This window comes from Pinus tabuliformis, chromosome 5_2 (genome assembly GCF_031772625.1).
Source record: "Pinus tabuliformis cultivar Carrire ecotype Pingquan chromosome 5_2, CPIR1, whole genome shotgun sequence".
Lineage (NCBI taxonomy): Eukaryota > Viridiplantae > Streptophyta > Pinopsida > Pinales > Pinaceae > Pinus > Pinus tabuliformis.
Genome location: NC_142306.1, coordinates 530,601,100 through 530,622,051, shown reverse-complemented (window position 1 = coordinate 530,622,051; position 20,952 = coordinate 530,601,100). Strand labels below are relative to the sequence as shown.

Below are 20,952 nucleotides of genomic sequence, written 5' to 3'. Positions count from 1 at the left end.
ACATTTCTTCTTTTGTTAATTAAGATGTTCTGTTGCCACAAAATTGTTTCCATACGAAATTCATAGTTTTTCCTACTCACCATCGTGATCTACCACAAAGGAAAACCTAGCCAACTAAGATGAGGGAAAATGGTTTGTATCCAAACCATATAAATACTCGAGCTATAATTTCAGTTTTATCCACTTTACTTATAAGCATATGTTTAAAAATAGTATCAAAATCGTAGCATGTCATATGTCTGTTGTAACTAGTCATACATTTAATTATAAATGGTCATACATTTAATTATAAACGAAAAGAAATTTATGAAGAAAAAACATAAGCCAAGAAGTATGGATGATTATAATTTGTCAAAAGATATTACTAGGCCTGGATCCTATACACTTGAGGTTATTAGAGGTTTGAGGTTGCATTGAAGGTGACCTTCTATATTTGCTAAGGGGACAATGATGTTGACCAAGTAGGAGCATTGATGGCATTGGACTCTTTCAATTTCATTTAGGTATGAAATGATTTCATTGTGGTCCTCGTATGTTTCTTTGAGTACAAAACCCAAGAGTGTCTTTATTTACCAATGAAGAGTGATGGAATTAAGGTATTGGTTGCAACGTCCCCCAGTGTGGCTAAGGTCCAAGACCCAACTACAAAATTTAGTTTGAATTCTAGATTCAAAATATGATTGGCAGCTACTGGTGGTTAAAGCTTCCAATTTTTGTCTGAATTTTAGATGGAGTAGTAGAATGAAAAAAAAATGGTCAACTAGGCTTGAGTCTAAGCACGAGATCCACTTGAGGGGTCACAACCTCCATGTCCTCGGCGAGATCACATTTTTTGGAGAGGCATAACGTTCAAGAACATACAAGGCATAAGATTGGTAAAACCAACCCAAAGAAGCCACAAAAAAGTGAACCAAGATAGAGCCATAAGGATATTTATGCGCTAGGCTTAGGCTGACTAAGGGAGGGAGTGAGAGAGGAGCGACGAAGGTGATAGTTCCAAGGGATAGCTCTAGGTAGGGGCTAAAGGCAAAATTAACCAGAACAATCCAAAAGGTTTTAACACCACCAAAACACCCTGGAAAACATAAACATAATTTCATCATGTAGAGAAAATCTAGCAGATAAACTTGAAAATATTGTACATATGATGAGTTACCCCTATGTTGACGACCCACTAAGCTCTAAAATGTTATTGTCAAAGCTCCCTACTACTCTGGACACTGCAAACTGCTAGACTAAAAATCCTTACAACCTCTCCCTTGCTACAAACATGAAGCTCTTCAAAATATGGATGCCATAAGGTTGCAAGATAGGGGTCCCTAGGCCTCCATAAATTAGTGAGGTAGAAAATATAATTCCATCATGGAAATATCCCATTTGCTATTGGGATTCACCTCATATGTAGCAGAAAAAATTGAGGCAATGATAGCGAAGGAAAGATTACCCTATGAAAGTGGAGTATGCCATCTTAATGTGATATAATGTCATGGTTGTTGGCATGTACAAGTGCATGAGGTGTAATGGTCATGCCATACCCCCTCTCAAATGCAAGGAGAGGTAATAGGTTAGCAGGTTTACCCCCACTTGTTTATTGGCTTGGTTCTCGACACCCTAATTAGGGAGGTATGGTGATAACACCTTTGAAGGAGTGAAATATTACAATTATATAGATATTGATTTTATTAATTGTTATTGAGTTGTAACTACAATGTTCTTAATTTTTGGATTGGAATAAGAAATTTTCATTTTCAACACATTATATGTATTGGTTATTATTATGGTCGTAAGGCTTATAATTATAGTATCCATGGCGAGACTTGCCATAGAACATAGCAAATCCAAAGGCATTGTATCATCCACAATTTTAAAATTAAAGGAAATGTTCCTTTCTCCATTATCTTATTGAAGTTTGATGTGCTTTATATTAATGCGGCCTTTACCCCACAAATGAGGGGGTTTCATACACCAATTTTGTTTCTAGCTTGGCCATGACCTTTAATGTAGGAGCATCAACCCATCTTTTGGGATATCAACAAAACAAGCTTCTAGAAGGAGAAAATGTTGGATGAGGACGTGATTTTCTCAAAATTCTATAGGGTTTTTTAAGTCTAGCATGTATTTGTTGTTTTTAGTGATATTGTGAGGAAAAATTAGATCTTGAGTTACCTCATCCTCTTGTTGTTGTTTAAAAATGTAATCCTTCAAACGATGAAAGTGGTGAGTCATAATGTAATCAGGTCGAGGAGCACCTAGGCCCATCATTAGGGGATTTTTGAGGTCTAAAATTGTCTTCCTAAGTAAATTATAAAATAATAGTGGAAATAATAAAATAAGATTAGATTACATCATCAAATTTTAGAGGAAAAAAGACAAAACTATTTTTTCAGCTCGTATTTTCAAATTATCTACTTATGAGTTTACTCAAATTTCAAGTGGAAACACTCATTGGATGCAGAATTTGATTACTCAGCCAAGGATTAGCCATGTTGCATACTTTCGATTGACCCTACTACACGAAAAATGAGAAATACATGAAAAAACGTGATTGCAATCACGTTTTTCATGTATTTCTCATTATTTGTGTAGCAGGGTCCATCGAAAGTATCCAACATGGGTACTCCTTGGATGAGGATTTAAATTGTGCATTCAATGAGTACTCTCGCTCGAAATTTGAGTAAAAACTTGGGGAGATAAGTTCAAAATACAAGTTGAAAGAGTAGTTTTATTATTTTATTATTTTTTAATCTTGGTACTTTTTCAATCCAAAAATGGTGAATCATCCCCCATGGTTGACATCATATCTTGAATCTTATTGGATCTTATAAAGTTTATTTTGGTTGTACATTTTTCTTAGGAGGCCCATTTTAGACCTTAGAAATACCCTAATGAGAGGTTGTGTGTATTGTAATCAAGCTTGAATATATTGAAATCATGTAATTATGTGTATTTATGAGTTATTTGTGTGTTTAAATATGTGTGTTGTAAGTTGTGTGATGATAATTGTATGCGTGTTTGGAGAGAGAGGCCAGTGTTGCGGACCAAGAGTGAATGATCCATAGGTTTGAACTGTAAAGAAGAGACATGTGTTCCAACGATGATAATGATTCATCATCGATCACATGATGGATCAACAATGACCCATTAACATTATGAAGTGACCAGTTATGACCCAACCATCCACTTATCAAGGAGATCGATGGTTATTGTAGGCATAAACCTTGTGTGTTTGAACTTAAGAATCCAAATGCACTTGCTTATGTGGGGTGAGAACTGAGCATTTCTAGTCTAAGTGTTTTGAATCACAAGTCTATATCATGGAAAGATTTGGAGAATGTCCACCATCTATCACTGGAAGGATTGATGGTGAATTAACCTTAATCAAATTAAGGGAGTATAGTGTTGGTCCATTAGAGAAATTTTGAGCTAAAAATGGGCCTCAAAACAAAAATGTACAACCAAAATCAATTTTATACGATCCAACAGGATTCAAGATGATGATGTCGACCATGGGGGATGATTCACCATTTTTGGAGTAAAACAGTAAAAATATTAAAAAAAACAAAAAAAACTACTTTTTCAACTTGTATTTTCAACTTATCTCCCTACGGTTTTACTCAAATTTTCAAGTAGGAGCACTTTTTGGATGCACAATTTAATTACTCATCAAAGAAGTACCCATGTTTCATATTTGTTTATGGTCCCTACTACACGAAAAAAGAGAAATACATGAAAAATTTGATTGCAATCACGTGTTTTCATATATTTCTCATTTGTTTGTTCTGCGGGGTCCATTAAAAGTATGTGACATGGGTACTCCCTGGATGAGGATTTAAATTTTGCATCCAATGAGTGCTCCCACTTGAAATTTGAGTAAAACCATAGGGAGATAAGATGAAAATATGAGTTTAAATAGTAGTTTTTTTGTTTTTCCTTCTAAAATTTGATGATGTAATATAATTTTGTTTTATTATTTCCACTATTATTTTATAATATTCCTTAGGAGGCCCATTGTATACCTCAAAATTTTTCTAATGAAACCATACAATAAACTTTGTGAGGCCTAGTCCTCAAGATCATCTAGATGCCCAATGTATTTAACAATCCATAAATCCGCATAGGAAAGATTGTTAGTGCATCGAATGTTGGAAAAGGGTGGTGGTCCAAAAGTCAATGCTCAATTCTTCATCGTGGAATCAAGTTTTGTGCCTAGTGATCAATTATTCGTTTAAACCTAGAATTTGACTTCATAGTGAAGAGAAGTGATGTGAATAATGTGGAGAGATGTTGAAGGGACTCCATTGCATTGGGGTTGTATTGGTGAAGATGTTGAATTATTATTGCAATGGAATTAGTATAGTCCTTATCATGGGCCCATAACCCATAGCTTTCAGGATTGAGAACATCAAAAAACTCGATTTGAAGGACCCCTAGAACTAGTTTTAATCAAGTGATATCCTGCTTCAAAAAGAAGTAGAGAAAGTGAAGATTCAGGGTGCAGCAGAAGGAGGTACAAGTTGGTTGAAGATCTAGTAAGGTGCATGTGACAGAAGAGGGAGGTGAGAATATTTTTGCAACATCCAAGAGCAAGGAGTTCTCATAAGGTTCCAAAGGAGAGAACCGAGAAGATGCCAAAATTTTGAGATCAAATGAGAGAAGTTTGGTGAGGTATTGTGTAGCAAAAAGAGGATACTTTCTATTGTACAAGTTTTGTTGCAAATCAAGAGTTAAATATACTACGAGAAGACCAAGAAGTATATCATCAGGAGGTCATAAAAAATTTGTGCATCGGGGGTATGATGCAGGAGCATCGACAAATATCTTTTGATATCAACAAAATGAGATTTTAGGATGAGAAAATGTTGGATGATGACACAATTTTCTTAAAATTTCATAGGGTTTGTTAAGTATAGCGCACATTTTCTATTTTAGTGATATTATGAGTGTAGATTAGATTTGGAGTGATCTAATACTCTTATTGTTTGTTTAAAAACGTAAGCCTTTAAATGATGAAAGACACAAGTCATAATGTAATCAGGCTGAGGAGAGAATAGGCCCATATAGGTCGTGTGTATTGTACTTGAGCTTGAATATAGTGAAATCATGTAGTTCGGTGCATTTCTGAGTTGTTCGGTTGTTTAAATATGTGTGGTGTAACTTGTGTAATAATAATTGTATGCATTCTTAGAGAGAGAGAGAGAGGTCAGTGCTATAGGTTAAGAGCGAACGATTTGTAGGTTTGAACCGTTAAGAAGAGACTTGCATTCGAGTGATGGAAATAATCCACTGTTGATCATAGGATGGATCAACGATGATCCATTAACATTATCAAGTGACATGTTATGACCCAACCATTAACTTATCTAGGAGATCAATGGTTATTGTATGCATAAATCTTGTGTGTTTGAATTTGTGAATCCAAATGTGTGTGCACATGTGGGCTAAGGGTTGAGCATTCCAGTCTAAGTGTGTTGAATCACAAGTTTTTTTTTTTTTTTTTGGTGAGATTTCAAGAATTTATACCATCGATCATTGGAAGGATTGATGGTGAATTAACCTTAATTGAATTATGGGAGTACAGTGGAGGTCAAACCGCAGAATAAATTGTGTGAGGCCGAGTTCTCTAGATCATCCAGACGCTCGAAGTATCTAACAATCCAGAAATCCACATAGTAAAAGATTTTTAGTGTGTCGGTTGTTGGAAAAGGGAAGTCGTCCAAATATCAATGCCCAATTCTTTATCGTGGAATCAATTTGTGCATCTAGTGGCCAATTATGGGTTTAAACTTAGAGTGTGATTCTATAGTGACTAGAAGTGACATGAATATTATGGAGAGATGGAGAAGGGAATCCACTGTAATGGGGTTATATTTGTGAAGATATCAGGTTATTATTGCAATGGACTTATTATAGTCCTTATTGTAGGCCTATAACCCAAATGTTTCAATATTGGGAACATCATCAACCTCCTCCTTCTTCTTCTTCTTCTTCTTCTTCTTCTTCTTCTTCTTCTTGAAGATATCAGGTTATTATTGCAATGGACTTATTATAGTCCTTATTGTAGGCCTATAACCCAAATGTTTCAATATTGGGAACATCATCAACCTTCTTCTTCTTCTTGAAGATATCAGGTTATTATTGCAATGGACTTATTATAGTCCTTATTGTAGGCCTATAACCCAAATGTTTCAATATTGGGAACATCATCAACCTCCTTCTTCTTCTTCTTCTTCTTCTTCTTCTTCTTCTTCTTCTTCTTCTTATTATTATTAACATAGATTCCTCATAGTGGACAACTCCTTGTTCTTGCTTTTATTCTTCTTCTTCTTCTTCTTCTTATTATTATTATTATTATTATTATTATTATTATTAACATAGATTCCTCATAGTGGACAACTCCTTGTTCTTGCTTTTAGTGTGAGAAAATTTAAGTACTAGATATTATTTCTTCTTCTTCTTCTATTTCAGCATATACTTAAAAGAACAACTTCTTCTTCTTCTTCTTCTTCTTCTTCTTCTTCTTCTTCTTCTTCTTCTTCTTCTTCTTCTTCTTCTTCTTCTTCTTCTTCTTCTTCTTCTTCTTCTTCTTCTTCTTCTTCTTCTTCTTCTTCTTCTTCTTCTTCTTCTTCTTCTTCTTCTTCTTCTTCTTCTTCTTCTTCTTCTTCTTCTTCTTCTTAACATAGATTCCTCATAGTGGACAACTCCTTGTTCTTCTTCTTCTTCTTCTTCTATTTCAGCATATACTTAAAAGAAGTACTTCTTCTTCTTCTTCTTCTTCTTCTTCTTCTTCTTCTTCTTCTTCTTCTTCTTCTTCTTCTTCTTCTTCTTCTTCTTCTTCTTCTTCTTCTTCTTCTTCTTCTTCTTCTTCTTCTTCTTCTTCTTCTTCTTCTTCTTCTTCTTCTTCTTCTTCTTCTTCTTCTTCTTCTTCTTCTTCTTCTTCTTCTTCTTCTTCTTCTTCTTCTTCTTCTTCTTCTTCTTCTTCTTCTTCTTCTTCTTCTTCTTCTTCTTCTTCTTCTTCTTCTTCTTCTTCTTCTTCTTCTTCTTCTTCTTCTTCTTCTTCTTAACATAGATTCCTCATAGTGGACAACTCCTTGTTCTTGCTTTTAGTGTGAGAAAATTTCAGCATATACTTAAAAGAAGTTGGACTAGATATTTCTTCTTCTTCTTCTTCTTCTTCTTCTTCTTCTTATTATTAACATAGATTCCTCATAGTGGACAACTCCTTGTTCTTGCTTTTATTCTTCTTATTATTATTATTATTATTATTATTATTATTATTATTATTATTAACATAGATTCCTCATAGTGGACAACTCCTTGTTCTTGCTTTTAGTGTGAGAAAATTTCAGCATATACTTAAAAGAAGTTGGACTAGATATTTTAAAAGCTAGCTTATATATTAAAATATAAAAGAAAACAATAAAAATATTAATATCAACATTATTAAATTTTATATCATTATAAAATCTAAAAATAAAATATGAAATAAAAATGAAAAAGATAATACTAAAACGTTGAAACACTTCAAAACTATTTTTCCAATATAAATTGGAAGAACAAAATAAATATCGCCAATATCCAAATAAATATTTACCATCTTTATTTTTAAATAACTCAAAAACATTTTGAGATGAAAAAGTCTATAAAATAAATAAATTTATCAAATTTATAATTCGAAATAAATTAAAAATATATATATAATTTTGTGTTAAGAAATTCTTCGGTGATAATCACATCAAAAAAAATATGTCGACGTATTTCAAACCATCTTGTATGGTCCATCATCATAACCAAATGGAGAACCAGATCATGGCAACACAATAAATAAGTAGGAAGATGTAGAAATAATTACTTCTAATGGCTAGAATCGGGGGTTAGAATATAATGTCTAACTCTTACTAAGAAAATTGTATTTACTATAAGGAACATTATACTATTAATAAAATAAATATATATGTAAATAAATAAATAAGAAGCTTTGGAAAGGGAACAACTCATTATAGATTAATTAACGGTTAGTCAAAATTAAAATTCAAAGGAATAAAGGAATTAGCAATAAGATAGCGGGAGTAAATCAATGACAATTAAAATCAAAAGATAAAAAAAGAAATGAAACCAAGATTATAAAAAAAAGGGGGATGAGATTAAATGAAGTAAATAGGGGAAATAAATAAAGCACAAGATTTATTATGATTTTTTTATTATATCTAATTTGAAGAAAATTCATAGAGAGCAATATCTTCATGCTAAGTCTCGGCATTTCCCTACTCAAAAGTTAGGTGTTCTCAACACTCTAGCTACTTGTGTGTTAAGAGTTTATGACGAAAACCACATTTCTGAAGAAAAATCCCATGTTCTTAATGTTTTCAATAATAATGGATACAGTAGGCGCCAGGGACCTAAAGCTTTCCTTAAATATAGAAAAGGTCCTTTCATTAAGAAAGAACCCAATGATCGAATTACAAGGGTTCATCTTCCTTTTATCGAAGGGACCACAGACAAGGTTGATAGGATCTTGAGGAAACATAAGTTTCCCTCCACCTTTAGACCCCTTAACACCATTCGAAGGTCCTTAAGATCGGTTAAAGACCCTGTGGACCCTACATATTTGAAAGATGTTTATGTAATTATGTGTTCTTGTGAAACGCCCTACATTGGTGAAGCTCATCACTTGATAAATCAAAGGATTCATGAGCATGCAGCTGACATAAACCATGGGAGGACCCGCTCCTTAGATTTGGCAGAACATGCAGAAAAGAAAAAACATCACATTTGCATTGAAGAGGCCCGAGTCATTACATGGATTGATCATTTCTTTCATTGAAAATTTAGGGAGGACATTGAAATAGAAAGGAAACCTAGTAACCTTAACAGAGATGATCATTGGACGGTGAATAATTGTTGGGTCCCTGCCCTTTCTTCTTAAATTATTTATTTTAGTTTTATTTATGTATTCATTTATTTTATATAATCTAATTTATATTATCTCTTATTTTATTTGACTTCCTTCCTTTATGTAATGATTTTTTCTCTCTAATTTATTTAGCTTTAAACATTTAGTTTTTCTTCTTATATTTATTCATATAGGTGTTCACCATTGAATTTCTTATATTTTAAGATATGATTTTTCATCTTTTATATCACAATATAAATAAATTAATTAATTAATTTAAATGAATTAAATTAGTTATAATAAAAAAATCATAATAAGTCTTGTGCTTTATTTATTTCTTTATTTCGCAAATTTATTTCATTTTTAATCTCATCCTTTTTTTTGAATCCTGGTTTCATTTCTTTTTTGATCTTCTGATTTTAATAGTCATTGAATTATTCCCTGTCTTATTTTTAATTCCTTGACTTTTTTGAGTGTTTATTTTTTAATTTGGACTAACTGCTATTTGACCTATAATGGATTGTCCCTTTTCAGAGTTTTTTTTTTTTTTTAATGTTCCTTATTAATAAATATATTTTTTTAGTCAAAATTAGTCGTTAGATTCTAGTTGTTAGGAGTAATTACCTCTACATCGCCCTACTTATTTATCATATTGCCATGATCTGATTCTCCATCTTGTTTTGCTGATAAACCACATTGGATGGTTCAAAATGTGTCGATAGATTTTCTCGATGTGATTATCACAAAAAAGTTTCATAACACATGATATAGATCACAAGAACCTGAATTCAAACTTACTCTACTTTTAATAATATAAAACATAACTTAATTCAAAATCATACATAAATTATTCTTAAAAATATACTCATATAAATTATATTAATTTTATTATTATATGGAAATATATATAAAAATAAATAAATAAATAAAAATAAATAAATAAAATAAAAAATAAAAAAACATTTAAATTATTTATATAATAAATCTAACTTTTAGATATGTGTGTTTTTATGGACTTTATTTCATATTAACTTATTCTTAAGAAAATATATAAAATTATATGCAAATCTTTAATAATTGAAATGCAATTCCTCGGACTTATGCTCTCACCGCTATCCCATTACTAGGAGTGGTCGTGGATGGGGTCGAGAGTAGTATAATTCAGCAGCACACTCTCATAATTCTCAATCTCACATCGCTCATTTTCAGTTCCCCTGTACACTCAGTAATTTCTCCTTCATAGCTTCAGTCACTATTGAGCTTTGAGAGGATACTTCTGGTATGGTTGCTGTGACACCAGGGGTGACTCTGGAGACGAGAGCGGAAGATAAGCATGGCACTTCTTAGATTGACAACAAGCAGAGTAAGGATCCTAGTGGCACTGCAACCTAGGACATGAACATTCAAGTTGGTCTGAGCGTCCCTACTGGTGGCGATTCTTCAGGCAAAGAGGGCCATCCCTCTGAGGATGAAGATCCCTACAAATATGGGTGTTGCATCGTTGAAGAGTCACCTCCGACCTCTCATGAAGCTTAACCAGGTCTGCGTTCAATGGTTTTTGATTCTCTGTTGCTCGAAGGTGCTCAATTCCCTCCTGTTTTATAGTCATTATATGCTCTACAGTTCTCATGCTCAGACCTTTTTTCTAAAGTTAAATTGTCGGTTTCCCCTGCATGGGTGGCATTCTTCTGACTGTGTCTTTGGGTCTCAGTTACGGTTACAGTTATTTAATGGGTCAGATTTCAATTTTGAATTGGGCAGCGCTTCCCTGTTTATTTGTATGGGCCCAGTCAACCTGTTTTGGTCTTTGAATTACCTCTGGTCAGTCTTCAGTTTCAATATTGGCGTATTCTGTTTCTATGAACTAATCATGGTCATGGTCCTAAAAGCTCTTCTGGTCAGTCTTCAACAAGTCTTTTTGGTCAGTGTTCAGCTATGTAATGTGAGCATGCCGCATCTCTGGGTTAGAATTCTCGAGGCCACTGTCTCTTTGTAAAAATATTTTTGTATTAATATAGGAGTAGACAAATTCACAAAATAAATAAATAAACAAATAATTGAAATGCAATAATTAATATTTATTTTAAAATGAATTGAAAATATATAAGAATATTTTTTAATTAGTTGTAAATAGTGAAAAGTTAGAAAATATTTTTGGAAATATTACATTAGAGATAATTAATCGACACTTTTCGAACCATCTAGTATGGTTCATTGTTAAGACAACAAGATGGAGAATCATATCATGGAACTAGATTAAATAGAGAGATGAGTGTAGAGATCCTTAACAGTTATAATAAACGACTAGTTTTGAAAAAATATTTTTAGGACGTTAAAATTGACTTAAGTCAAATATTTAGATCAACATTAAGTTAAAAAAAAATTGATTAAAATATAAATAAATACGAATAAAATTGAATTAATAAAATAATATTTTATTATATAAAATCCAATATTTAGATTGAATTATATTAAAATTGAATCAATTATTAAGCTATAGTTAGATATTGAGTCAAATATTTAGATTGAATAATTAAATTATTTGGAATGAAATGTTTTTTTTTTTGTAAACTGTGGTGGTACTTCTTTCTATTATCATAAACCAAAATATTACAGTATCATGGTGGCCTCACCCCGCCCTTATGGGAAACCGGGTATCTCAGCCACCTTAAGTCTTTCATTGCCAGCCAAAAATAATAAGTCCAGATTCTGTTTGTCCAAGCTAAATAAACTAAACAGTCTTTACACTTACTCTTACTACTTAAATGCATATAACATATTTCCCTATCTATAACAGTGAGGATCTTAGATTTAACTATTCTTTGAAAATTCATCAAAATTAATGCATATCTGTTTTCATGGAACTCCAGCTGCTGGCTGTTGATCAGCTTCTCGGTTGACTCCTAGGTGTCCTTCCTTGATCATTGCCCTTATTTGGAATGAAATGTTATATGAACTAATATAGAGTAAAATATTTAGATTTAAATATGAATAAAAATAATTAATTCAAGTCAAACTTAAAACAAGGGCCCAGACATAAATAAAAATATTCAACAATAATAATAAAAATTTGAATAATAAAAAAGAAAGTCTAAAAAGTAAGAATATAACCAAACAGATTTTTAGTGTCGCTATTAAAGAAATTAAACAAAGTTATTGATCAATATATAGTATATATTATTTATTAATGACCCAAGTCAATAAGGACAGAAAAATATTCAAAACAAGGGTTATATATATATATATATATATATATATATATATATATATATATATATATATATATATATATATATATATATATATATATATAATAAAAATAAAAATAAAATATGAAGAAAGGGTAGGGACCCAATGATCACTTATCTTTCATCCATCATCCATGTTTAGATTGCAAGGCTTCCTTTCAATCTCAATGGCCTACCTAAAATTTCGATGAAAGAAATGATAACCCTTGCAATGGCTTGGGCCTCTTCAATGGAGATGTGATTTTTTGTCTTTTCTGCATGCTCCACCAAAGCTGAGGAGTGGGTCCTTCCATGTTTTATGTCAGCCACGTGCTCATGGATCCTTTGATTTATCGAATGACCAATTTCACAAATGTAGGGGGTCCTGCAAGAACATGGCATTACGTAAACACTTTTCATGTTCTTAGGATCAACCAGGTCTTTAACAGACATTGCAGAGCTTCGAATGGTGTTAAGAGGCCTAAAGGTAGAGGGAATCTTATGCTTCCTTGGGATTCTGGCAATATTACTAGTCGTCCCCTAGATAAAAGGAAGATGGACACCTGAAATTTGATCTTTGAGTTCTTTCTTAATAGAAGGACCTTTTCTACCCCTAAGGAGAGCTTTGAACCCTTGGCGCCTACTGTATCCATTATTACTGAATGCATTAAGGAGATGAGATTTTTCATCGGAAAGGTGGTTTTCTTTAGAAACTCTTAATGCACGAGTAGCTAAGGTGTTGAGAACACCCATCTTCTGAGCAGAGAAATGATGGGACCTAGCATAAAGATATTGTTCTATATGAGTTTTCTTTCAAAAGACCTGATGGGAAAAAGAACCATCAACCCTCCTTGAGATGAGGACATCAAGGAAAGGTAGGCAACCATCAACCTTGCATTCCATGGTAAAATTTATGGAACTAGACTGGTTGTTTAGGTGTTGGAAAAATAGATCCAACTTCTCCCGACCATGAGGCCAGATTACGCATGTGTCATCCACAAATCATTTCCAATGCTTTGGTTTGAAAGGAGTAGAGGCAAAATCCCTGGATTCAAACTCTTACATGAACAAATTAGCCACTACAAGAGAAAGTGGGGAACCCATGGTGAAACCATAGGTTTTCTCATAAAATTCTCCTTCAAATCTGAAGAAAGTGGAAGTAAGACATATTTCAACCAATTTAGCAGTATCCAGATCAGTGATCTAATTAATTACTTCAATGGCCTTATTTATAAGGATATTAGTGTAAAGGGAGATTACGTCGAAACTAACAAGAATATCGCCTAGATCCAACTTTATACCCTTTAACTCATTGATAAATGATGAGGAATCTTTAAAAAAGGATCCAATAAAGCTAAGTAATCAGCGCAAAAGCTTAAGCTCATTGTTGGCCTTACTGAATCCTTCGTTAAATATTCCTCATCTTTTATTAATGAGTTAAAGGGTATAGAGTCTAATCCTGGTGATATTCTTGTTAGTTTTGACATGGTCTCCCTTTACACTAATATCCCTATAAATGAGTCCATGTAAGTAATTAATCGGTAAGTAATTAATCGGATCACTGATCTAGATACTACTAAATTTGTTGAAATTTGTCTTACTTCCACATTCTTTAGCTTTGAAGGAGAATTTTATTAACAAATTTGTGGTGTCGCCACAGGTTCCCCCCTTTATCCTATAATGGCTAATCTATTCATGGAAGATTTTGAATCTAGGGCTTTGGCCTATGCTCCTTTAAAACTAAAGCGATAGAAAATATTTGTGGATGACACATGCGTAATCTGGCCTCATGGTTGGGAGAAGTTCAATCTATTTTTCCAACACCTAAACGATCAGTCTAGCTCCATAAAGTTTACCTTGGAATGCGAGGTTGATGGTTGCCTACCTTTCCTTGAAGTCCTCATCTCAAGGAGGGTTGATGGTTCTTTTCCCACGAGGTCTTTTGGAAGAAAACTCATACATAACAATATCTTCATGCTAGGTCCCATCATTTCCCTACACAGAAGTTGGGTGTTCTCAACACCTTAGCTACTCGTGCATTAATATTTTTTGATGAAAACCACCTTTCTGATGAAAAAGTCCATCTCCTTAATGTGTTCAATAATAATAGATACAGTAGGCGCCAAGGGTTCAAAGCTTTCCTTAGGGATAGAAAAGGTCCCTCTATTAAGAAAGAACCCAAAGATCGAATTTCAGGTGTCCATCTTCCTTTTATCCAGAGGACAATTGATAAAATTGTTAGGATCTTAACGAAGCGTAATGTTCCCTCTCCCTTTAGGCCTCTTAACGCCATTCAAAGCTCTGTAAGGTCTGTTAAAGACCCAGTTGATCCTAAAGACATGAAAGGTGAATACAAAATTCCATGTTCTTACGGCACGCCCTACATTGGTAAAACTAGTCATTCGATAAATCAAAGGATCCATAAGCATGTGGCTAACATAAAACATGGAAGGACCCACTCCTCAACTTTGGCAGAGCATGCAGAAAAGATGAAACATCACATCTGCATTGAAGAGGCTCAGGCCATTACAATGGTTGATCATTTCTTTCATCGAAAGTTTTCGGAAGAGCATTGAGATTGAAAGGAAGCCCGACAATCTAAACAGGGATGATAGATAGAGGATTAGTGATCATTGGGTCCCTGCTCTTTCTTTATAATTCATTTCTCTTTTTCTAATATATATATATATACCCTTGATTTTTCAATCTTTATTGATTTGGGTCATTAATTTTACTAAAATACTTATTTAAATATTTGAATGAATTAATCAATTAATTTTTTAAATTAAATTAAATAATATATATTATATATTGTTCAATAACTTTATTTAATTTCTTTAATAACTAGACTAAAAATGTGTTTGGTTATATTTTTAGTTTTTAGCTTTCTTTTTTATTATTCAAAGCATTATTATTATTGTTGAATATTTTTATTTTTGTCCTACTCTGTTGTAAGTTTGGCTATTAATTATTTTTATTCATATTTAAATCTAAATATTTTACTCTATATTATTTCATATAACATCTAAACATTTGATTCAATATACTCAATATCTAACAATAACTCAATAATGGATTTAATTTTAATATAATTCAATTTAAATATTTGATTATATAATAAAATATTATTTTATTAATTCAATTAAAAAAATTAACTTAGTTTTGATCTAAATATTTGATTGATTCAAGATTTGGTTTAAGTCAATTTTAACATTCTAAACATCCTTTTTCAATTTTAAGTCTCTCTATTTAATCTAGGGCCATTATGTGTCTTGTGTCTTGACGATGAACCACATTGAATGGTTCGAAACGTCGATTAATTAACTAATATGATTTCTCAAAAAAAATTCCTACCCATAAAATATAGATCACAAAAACTTAAATTCAATTAATAATAAAAATACATTGTAAAACCAATTTCCTTTCTACACATTCATATTAATAACTAAAAAAATTATTTTAAAAATATTTTTAAAAAGGTTTTCATGCCATCATTTTTCTATCCATAAATTGCAATTCAAAACATATGCTTTTTTTTTCATATATTTATATATAGAGTAAAATGCTTTTCTAGATGTCGTTTTCCTACACATGATTCCAATTCATTAAACTTCGAATGATAATGATGCAGCTCTTGACAGTTGTGTGTTTCTTTGGTGAGCTTTGTCCTTTTCGTAGGATTAGCCTATTTTAACTTTGACATTTGTTTGTGTTTTTGGAAGGTTGTGTTAAAATAGGAAATAATGATAATTATGTCACTATTTGATAATTATAAAAATGAGGGGTATTTTAATAATTATGTTTTTTTTGTTTGGAAAGTTATAGAAATTTTGGTAATATTTAAAAAAATTTAGTAGGGATTTTTGTAGATTTAAGTAAAAGTTGTCAAAATTCATAATTTTTAGGTGCTCTAGATGTTTTAGATGTTTTTGATGGTGCTGAATTTATTTCCACCACCAAAAATATGATTCAAATACCATCTTTATAAGATTTTTTGAATTTTTTTTACCTGAATTCCAGCAACTTTTGACCGTCCAGACAATTCCTCCACCTCCCTGAACAACTCCTAAAATTAACATATAAAATTAATAATGAATTATTAATTTTTAGGTATTAACCTTTTTATTTTACAATATTAACATTAATTTTTCTATATAAAATTTTCCTTAGGAAGGTTGTCCTCGGCTGTTCTGTATACCAGAGGTCTGTACAAGTATCCTCCTCTGTTTCCTAATCCACCATGAAACTTATAGTACTCTCCGTAAATCAACCTTTACTGTTATCATTAGCGAAGCCGGGTCAGCCGCAGCCTCGCAATGGCGTAACATGCCGCCGTGGTCGGTCCGGAGACATAATTTATTGATAACGTTGAGCGGTCATGTCGTGAAAGTGAGTTCTCATTGGAATCTCCCATATAAGTTATTTGAGGTATCACATGCTATGTAAGGGAATAATGCATAGAAATCGACACTCTGGATTCTTTCACGATCCAATGCATGTATTACAAATTTAATTAAATCAAATCAAATTCCGAATGAAAACTAAGCCACAAATTGAAAGCCAATTGAATATTGAATTTCTTATTGGCTCACCAATGAGTTATTATGTGAAAAAAATTCTTTATTTGTTATGATATTCTTTATATATTTAAAAATAGATTTATTTTGTATTTTAATGGTTTTGTGTATTTTTTATTTTTTAGTGTTAATTTACCAATATAATATTATATTTTAATGGTTTTGTGTATTTTTTTTATTTTTAGTGTTAATTTATCAATTATAATACTATAATATTAGAGATTTCCTTGTACTCATATTTTCTATGAAAAATGTAACTAACCCAATTACCATGGTCTATACTATAATATTAGAGATTTCTTTGTAGCCATATTTTCCATGAGAAATGTAACTAACCCAATTACCATTGTCTGTTAGTTAGATGATTCCAAATCACACACATTTTAGTCATGAAATTACTCTAAATTGAAAACATTTCATCATTTTGTTGGTTTTCTCGAAATTCCATTTGTGTTATTATGAGTACTTCGCTATGTGCATTTTCTAGTTCAAAGTGAGAGGAGTGTTATTTAATTTTAATTGATATGTGAAATGAAAATGACTATATTCTTTCACTAAAGTGTGGTCAATTGCTCTAAGCGTTAGTACAATCCCAACTTATCATGTCTACTCTAGATTATTTGAAGCTACTGAACTTAGACCACTACAAAAGTTTGCATACAATCACACATAGCAACACAATCACACTCACAAGTTACAAGACTAAGTTATAATCATTATTATTTTCTTTCTTTTGAGGGTGTTGGAAGAGGCAACCAGGATATTCTTTCAATATTAACAAACCCATATTGGTTAAATGGACAGGCTATATGTCAACAATTTATGTATCATATACTTTTTAGAGTAAAAGCTTACCTATACGACAAGTAACTGTGGATGGTCATGAGAAACATTAAGATATTTTTCATTGCTAGGATGGGTCTAGGTTCCTAAGCATGATTATAGTAGATGGATAATCACCTCAACCCCTTAACACTCATTGGGGAGGGGAACAATAATCTTGATCTCTAAAATTGAATTATTGGGTTTATAGGCATAGGGAATACATGTCGAAACATCACACAAGGACCCCTATGGCATATTCATTATCGATCGAGTGATATGTCAAATATGTATAGGTATTCAACATAGGGAATGCTTCTCTAGTTGTAATTGATATCAATGGGAGAAAACGATAACCTTAGGCCTCAAATAAAGTCTCTTAGTATATATCACTATGAAAAACAACATTGAACCTCACGTATCTATAGTGTTGTTAGGTATTGAAGATGGATATGAATGCCACTATAATGAATTTTGGTCCATGGAAGCATCTTGGGGCCCTGAGCATAATCGTATAAATGACTTATATCTCATTGAAGCTTCTCAAACTCAATATGAATGAACAAGTCCTTGAACCAAACTATAACAACTTTCTAGAGGATATTTTACTTGTGATTGTAATATAGCTTCCATGAGTATCCTTTACGCATATGAAATGAGTGTAGAGACATGGACATGGTTCAGGGGGATAATGACATTAAGCCTTAGCTAAACCAAAAATGGTTCTTGAAATCTAATAACATATAGGGGGTGTATCACAAAGCCCTTATGCCCTTAATGATGCTTTAAGCTCTTTTTTCCATAGAACACCCTAATATTGAAAAGATATTCCAAATCTTAGGGCTCTTTAAACTATGAGTGCCACAAGCACATATATATGTATACACAGAGAAATACCAACAATCGTTAGAGAAATAAACAATGTTTTTACTGGAAGAATTTATTGACTTGAGGTATATATATATATAGAGGCTGATAATGTATAAGAGTATAAATTTCATGAAACTTTAATTAATTTGTCGAGAAATTTTTATTGCTAATTATTTTTAAGTTTTGATTTTTAATCATCTTATTAGTTATTAATGAAGCATTCAACTTTCTTAAGTACTTAATTTTTAAATATAAGAAATAAAAATTAATAATAAAAAATAAGAGATTTTTTTAATTAAAATGTTTTGGAGTAATTTATACTTTTTTTGTCCGCCTCGAGTAGCTCAAGTGGCAATGGCAGTGGAATGAAGTCTCACCGAACTAGAGATCTTGGGTTCGAATCTCGTACTACCCTCCCCCATTGCGGGGTGAATAATGGACATGTAAAATCGAAAATGAGAGAGTCCTACCAAGCTTAACAAAAAAAATATACTATGTCTTTAAACCTTATCACAAATATATATATATATATATATATGAATGATAATATTTAAAAATATAAGTTTCATGAAATTTTAATTAATTTCAAGATTTTGAATATCTTGTAAAAATTTTATTATTAATTGTTTTTAAATTTTAATTATTAACAAAGCATTTAGTATATCCTCTTTAGTAGTTGAATTATCAATATGAGGAAAAAAATTAATAATTAATAATTAAAATTAAAATATATTGGAGTGTAATTTCAATCACCTACCAAGCTACATAACAAATTGATGTATGAGACACTTTTTGTTTATGGGATAAGAGAATGGCCTCCATTCAAGGTGTATCACACATATCATTTCAACTAAAATAAACTAAAAACTATATGCACACAATCCATGTATACAAATAAGTAGTGACATGCCACTGTGTAGCTCTTGTTTAATAATAGTTTAATTTGGATGATGTTATCATTTATATTAACTTTTTCTAATATTCATTTGATAGGATAAGTATATGTAATTTTAATGATTAAATAAAATTAATTTAATTAATGATTTTAACAAAATAATAAGAATAAAAATTTTGATAATAGTTTAATTTAAATTATTATAATTATTTATTTCAAATATAAAGTTCATATAATAATAAATTTAATTGAAACATAAAATTTTATAATCATTTAAACCAGCTATTTTTAGTCAACTTTAATTTAATTAATAATTATTATAGAAATGTAATTATCATTAAAAAGGATTTTACACTCATAGTTAATAATGTTTATATATGATATTGAATCACAAATTCGTATTTGTAATAATTAAAACATTTTGTTATATTATTTTTTATTATTAATTTATTTTTAAGGTGACAAGTGTAGGGTATGGTTTTCCATAAGGTGTAGACTAGTTGGTTTGAGTGGGTTTTAGTCTCCACTAGGTATCAGGTTCAAACCTTATGGGGAGAGGTTGAGGATGGAAGACATGTTTGGGGGCAATTAAACTATCCCAAAGGGTGTCCAAGCTCGACTGAGCTTTGCACAATCCTAATGATGGAATTTCATTATGGGTTGATTGTTCTTCTTCATCAGATAAATGGGATTACATGAATTGATGTATGTTTGGAGGCTTGGACTCTAGAAGCAACCTTTAAAAATCAAGCATAAACCTAACTCTATATCAAGGATTAAGATTTCTCAAAACAATGAACATCAAAAACCTCATAGTTGTTGGGGACTCATATATCATCATTCATTACATGAAGTAACCTCTAACAACCAAGCATAAGCCTAACTCTGTATCAAGAATTAAAAATTCTCAAAATAACAAAAAAATACCGAAACTCATAGGTGTTGGGGAGACATACATCATCATTTTTTAAATGCAAGACTTGATTTCTTTTTTACATCATGCTTCTCTAGATTGATTTTAGGAATTCAAGAATTGTGAAATTTTTATACCAATGAATCTTACCATGTCCTTTGATCTCTCAACAACCAAGTGAATTCCATGGTAAGTATGGAATTGGTTTTAAGAATTCAAGGAATTGTGAAAGTGAACTGAATCGAAAATAAGGAAACACTATTAAACTAAGGTTTGTTAAGTCAAAATAAAGAGGACCAATTTAGTAAATATATCACATGAACCCAATCTATCCAAACATTAAATATAGGATGCAACTTAAATTAATAAATTTATGGTGAGGCTCATGGTTTCACATGAGTCTAGGTATAACTCCTCCTATCTCCCCATACTTTACATTTCTACCTTAAAACATTTCCCATGGGACTAGGTATAACTCCTTCCATTTCCACATACTTTTCATTATTGCCTTAAAACACGGGTGGAGGAGCATAATTAAGGGAGATGAGATATCTTTTTCTAATAAATGTGGGATTATATCATCATGATTTCACATGGAACATTAGATAGTTTAATTCCTCCAAAGTGGCTTCCATCCTCAACCCCTCCTCAAGAGATTTGAAACTGAGACCTACTAGTGACTAGACTTTATTCAAACCAAATAGTCTACACCCCATGGGTGTGGGATTAAAACCTTGTTGAACCTTATTAATGACCAT

At 31.7% G+C, this 20,952-nt stretch overlaps 1 pseudogene; it reads right to left on the bottom strand.

Annotated features, from left to right (window-relative positions):
• LOC149160065 (putative CCR4-associated factor 1 homolog 7) overlaps nucleotides 1-16,445 on the bottom strand; it is a 143,252-nt pseudogene extending 126,807 nt beyond the window's left edge.
• Between the last annotated feature and the right edge of the window lie 4,507 nt (nucleotides 16,446-20,952).